Below are 5,815 nucleotides of genomic sequence, written 5' to 3' on the forward strand. Positions count from 1 at the left end.
CTGTATCATACTAATTTGGGTGTCCCGGATGTACGTTTACTTTGTTACGTCTAGTCTATGAGACCAGGCTGGACGGACCGACTGAAAGACAGACATGCACACACAAAGGAGAGTTGTCATTCTAAGCATAACGTTTGATTAGCTGACTTCTTTATTACTGTACCTTCCTTAGTACCCCTGTTGACCTGTGAAGTAGTAGAAAAGTATCTCATCCAAGCGCACTGAAACCAATTTCTCCTGCTGGGGGCAATAGGGTTTGAACCCTGCCAATGCTGCTTGCAGCTATATTTCCATATTCAATTCTGAGCTATGAAGTATGAAGGAGGTGGAGGGTGATATATTTATGACAACACCAACACTTGGACTTCACCCCTGTATTTTTCATCTTAATGTTCCCTGTCCGGGTAGCTCTCCCTCTTCAAACCTCAGGGGTAACAACAACAATGGGAGCAGCCAGGTGACTTTACGGTCAATCTCACCTTGGGCTTATCTCCACCGCCATATCACTGCAAATTAAACAGGCTGAATTAGACTGAGGTCAGTCCAGCCCTGGAGAGACATCCCTGTGGAACAACAAAGAGACGATGGGGTTCTGCTGGGACTGGAGCAGGGAGTGTGGGCCTCACGGCAGAGGCTGGGTGGACCTCACAGTGCTGCTCTGTATCTATGGCTTCTGCTCAATGATGAGGCCCTCTGAGCCTTTCCTCACGGACTACCTCACCGGGCCATACAAGAACCTCACCACCAAACAGGTATGGCACATTAACCGTTTATTCATTTATTGATTTAGCTAGAGAATTCATATCACAAATTATATTTTATAATAATGGCAAATGCTTTTATGTTAATTTATTGTTGTATGACATATCCTGCCATTTTCCTTATCTTTCCACAGGTTACAAGGCAAGTGCTCCCAGTATGTGCATATTCCAACCTCATCCTACTCAACCCAGTCTTCTTGGTGACAGATATCCTGAGGTACAAGCCTGTCATCGTCCTCCAGGCACTGAACTACATCTTGGCATTTCTGCTGTTCATTTTCAGCTCTGGTGTGGTGTTGACTCAGTGCGCCCTCTTCATTTACAGTATGGGCACTGCAGCAGATGTGGCTTACTATCCCTATATCTTCAGTGTTGTCCATCCCCAGTATTACCAGAGAGTGACTAGCTATGCCAGAGGGGCTGTGCTACTGGGATACGCAGCTGGAGCCATGTTTGGTCTACTCTTGGTGTCCCTGGGAGGGGTTTCCATCTACTGGCTCAATGTCATTATCCTGGGATCCCTCTGTGTGGCGCTGTTGGCTGCCCTCCTCCTGCCCATGCCCCAGAGAAGCCTTGGTCCTGGGTGGGACTCAGAATGATAACGGCCCATTCGAGGAGGTTGTGTCCAGTTCATGTGGATCCTGGGTTGTGTGGTGGCTGAGGAAGGAGAGGAGGACCGGGAGGGGGAAATGAGAGCTCTGAAGAGGTTGGCGGTGGATTGTAAAGAGTGTTACTCCTCTGTGGCCGTGCTGTTCTTCTGTGTGTGGTCAGTCATGGGGAAGTGCGGTTATCACCAGATCACAGGCTACGTGCAGCTCCTCTGGGCATCCAAACAGCCCCAATACAACTTCACAGAATACAATGGAGGGGTAGAGGCTGTCGCCACACTCTCAGGTAACATAACGATTCACTTTAACACACTCGTCACATGACTCTTGGTAACGCGCTGGAGTTAAACTACATATTATCTCCACTTTCACTCTCCTAACAAATGTTGTTTAACATTGAACTTCAAGAGGACTCTGTATCATCAACTATTACACTTTATACCCCTTTTAAGGACATCCAGGACTACACATGCACTACCGTTCAAAATTTTGGGGTCACTTAGAAATGTCCTTGTTTTTGAAAGAAAAGCAAATGTTTGGTGTATTAAAATAACATAAAATTAATCAGAAATACAGCATAGACTGTGTTAATACTGTAAACGACTATTGTAGCTGGAAACGGCTGATTTTTTATGGAATATCTACATATTCCATTATCAGCAACCATCACTTCTGTGTTCCAATGGCACGTTGTGTTAGCTAATCCAAGTTTATCATTTGAAAAGACTAATTGATCATTAGAAAACCCTTTTGCAATTATGTTAGCACAGCTGCAAACTGTTGTCCTGATTAAAGAAGCAATACATCTGGCCTTCTTTAGACTAGTTGAGTATCTGGAGCATCAGCATTTGTGGGTTCAAAATGGCTCAAAATGGCCAGAAACAAAGAACTTTCCTCTGAAACTCGTTAGTCTATTCTTGTTCTGAGAAATTAAGGCTATCCCATGCGAGGAATTGCCAAAAAACTGAAGAACTCGTACAACGCTGTGTACTACTCCCTTCACAGAACAGCGCAAACTGCCTCTAACCAGAATAGAAAGAGGAGTGGGAGGCCTCGGTGCACAACTGATCAAGAGGACGAGCACATTAGAGTGTCTAGTTTGAGAAACAGACGCCTTGTAAGTCCTCAACTGGCAGCTTCAATAAATAGTACACGCAAAACACCAGTCTCAACGTCAACAGTAAAGAGGCGACTCCGGGATGATGGCCTTTTAGGCAGATTTTACCCAATGCACAGCATTAATTACACTGGCTAATTACCTGTACGGTCTATTGTCTCCAGATGGCTCAGACCAGCTGGAACTCGTCACAGACAGGCTTTCCTTTGGCTTTTGAGCTCTGAAACGTACCCTTATATCCCTGGAAACCACAGGCAATTACTGTGTTTAAATTACGTCCTGCTTCATGTCTCCACTCTATACATTCTTCCGGTTGACATTTTTATCACAGTTTCTATGTGTTTGACTAAGTAAATTTACATTTGTCGATGTTTGAGGCCCAGTGCATTCAAAAATGTGATTTTCCTGTGTTTTTTTATATTTCCACACTATGCGGTTGGAATAATACTGTTAAATTGTGAAAATGGTGATAATGCCCTTTTAGTGTTAAAGCTTTGGCCTTCCATGGTTTTGGCCTTCCATGGTGACATCACCATGCAGTAAATTAGTTGATACTCCAATAAGAAAGAGAGTTCCAAACTTTTCCGTCAATTACAGCTATATGACAATGAACTTGGCAATAGGAATGTTATTGGAAACAGATTGGTGAAAAGCATGAACCAAGAATGTTTTGCATGAACATGTAATATATTCCTGATATCAAAAACCCTTATCCTCTTCACATATGAGTTCTACAAACGTTGGAGTTATAACCATCAGCATAAACTCATCCACTCCAAACAACACACAGTTCATAGAAAGGTCAGAGGGTTCTGTCCTCTCCATCCATCTTGTCTCTAAAATCTCCTGCCAGGATCAAAGGCACGCTCTGTAATACAAATTACCAGGAATGTGTCCCTGCTTATTTCATTTCAATGTATGTAATTATCTGACTCTCATGGAGGGATTAAAGACAACGCTAAGCTATTAGCAGGTCTATCTCATAGCCCTCTTCAGATGGAAGGCCTCTCCTTCTCCTTCTCCTCCCCCTCTTTATCCTCCTCTCCTTTTTCTCTCTTCCTCCCCTCCCCTCCTTCTTCAGAATGAGATTAATTCCATCAGGTGAAACTGTACTCTCCTCAGGCCCAGAAATTGATTAAATACATCTCTAATACAGAGAGCGGTCAGCAGTGCTTATAAACCAGCTATTATTGATCTGCCAAGGCGGGATGGGCCAAAGAATATAGGCGTTAAGTGGATTAAAACAAGCCCAAGCAAGCTATAGTAGCCTATATTGCGTTAGCATCACAGTGATATGGAGATTATACAGGGTCCTTTCCTTACTTGGTGTTGTCTCTTTCATTGTTACAATTCTGACTTACAGTTTATGTATGGACTACTCTATAGCCCAAAAGAAACATGATCAGTGGTGTATTTGGTTAAGGAATTTTTTACCGCATTCACCTCAGTTCTACCAGATTAGTGAGATTGTATCTACCTGTGTTCCAGGGTCGGCAGCCTCCATAGCTGTGGGCCATGTGGCTCTGGACTGGTCAGTGTGGGGGAGCTGGTCCTGGGTGTGTTTACTGCTCTGACTGCTGGAGTTCTTTACCTGATGGACCTGACCAACAGCATCTGGATCTGCTACGGCTGCTACGGACTCTTCAAACCCATCTACATGGAGCTCATCACCATCTGCACGTAAGATATATTTCAACCATAGGAAATATCAAGTTTATGGACTGGGCAGTCAATCAATCATTATTTTACTGTACAAAGTAGAATCCTGACAGAGGTGACTATGTCTAATGATTCCCTTTGTGTGTCTCTGTCAGGTTCCAGATAGCCCAAGGCTTGAGCAGGGAGCGCTATGCCCTGGTGTTTGGTGTAAACAGCTTTGTGGGCATAGCCCTGCAGAGTCTTCTCACAGCCATTGTAGTCAACACCAAGATCCTGCAACTCACCATCACCTCACAGGTACAGCAGAGAGAAGTACACTGACTACCACACACACATATACTCACCTCACTGAAATGAAATAATCTTACAAGCAATTACTGACAGTTACAGTTTGCAAGAACATACCGAAACATCAGAAAAAGTGGTAGGTATTGTGTAACTACTTGTACTTTTTAGCTTATAACATAGTAATAACAACAACATGTTGTTAGTTACACTGGTCGTTACTGTGTTATAATCATTTTGTAATGTAGCCTAATAAGAGTGCTCCTCTGATCTCCTTCCCACGGCAGTTCTTGGTCTATGCCAGTTACTTTGCTGCCATGGTCGTGTTGTTCCTTATCAGAGGAGTGTATACTCTTCTCCAGCGCCGATTGATGGAGCTCTGCCCCCGCTGAGGGCCTATCAGAGAGAAGAACTGACGTGCCACAAGTCTCACCTCTGGCATGACACTCAAACAAAGGGAAAGAACATACAGCACTGCCACCACACCTAGCCTAAATGGAGAACAAACCGATGCAAAGGATACACAACCACCTGTATTACAATTATTTATGTCCAAGGAGTGCAATATCTGTATTTAGCCACAAGACAGCACTGTAACCTTATGAACATGGACATTATTGTTTCAAGTTTCTAGCTGACTCTTTACTAGCCTGAGTGCAAGTCTGTTACTGCCATAGAGATTCTATTCAATTACTAGAGGGACTATGTCATAAACCATTAATGTTCCAGAATGAAGTGAAAATGTCAGCCATATTGTTCAGCGAAAAATCCAAACCAGTCGAATTACAATTAATGTCAGCAGAAGCATAATCCTGAGTTTACTTATGCAGCAAAAATAAAAGTAATGCATGTGATTTATCAGAAATTGTGTAACAGAATTATTGTAAACATAAGATATTGTCATATAATTATAAATACAGTTTTTACATGTATTTCTTGGAATGCGAGTGCTATTGTAAGATACAAGTTGCATTTACAACTTGTCTAAGTCCTATCATCAACTGATTTCAGCCAGTGTTTGGCTGTAGATGGACTGCATTGTTTGAATTGAATGTTGGCATATTGGCAGTTAATAATTTTTTTAAATCATTCCTCTGAAACTGTATGGCTAGTTAGTTAACAAAGATACAGTGAAGATAAATTCTTCAAATATTTTTTTTTACAGAATATCTTATCACAGCACTGGCAGTGGTCGACCAAAATGACTGACCTTTATACCATCATAAGAAGGTTCATGTCCATTCTAGTGTTCTAATTCTTAATTACATGGTTTCTGCTTTCCTGCCAACTCCTTCTGGAATTGTAATTTAATGTCAAGTTCAATTACAATGACAATGGGGTAGGCACAAGTAAAATCAGATCTGGGACCAGGCTAACTTTTTATA

The 5,815-nt window shown here is 42.4% G+C and overlaps 1 pseudogene; it reads left to right on the plus strand.

The window, feature by feature from the left end:
- Positions 1–584: 584 nt before the first annotated feature.
- On the plus strand, positions 585–5,548 carry LOC129811148 (thiamine transporter 1-like; annotated as a pseudogene).
- The last annotated feature ends 267 nt before the right edge of the window (positions 5,549–5,815 follow it).

This window comes from Salvelinus fontinalis, chromosome 14 (genome assembly GCF_029448725.1).
Source record: "Salvelinus fontinalis isolate EN_2023a chromosome 14, ASM2944872v1, whole genome shotgun sequence".
Lineage (NCBI taxonomy): Eukaryota > Metazoa > Chordata > Actinopteri > Salmoniformes > Salmonidae > Salvelinus > Salvelinus fontinalis.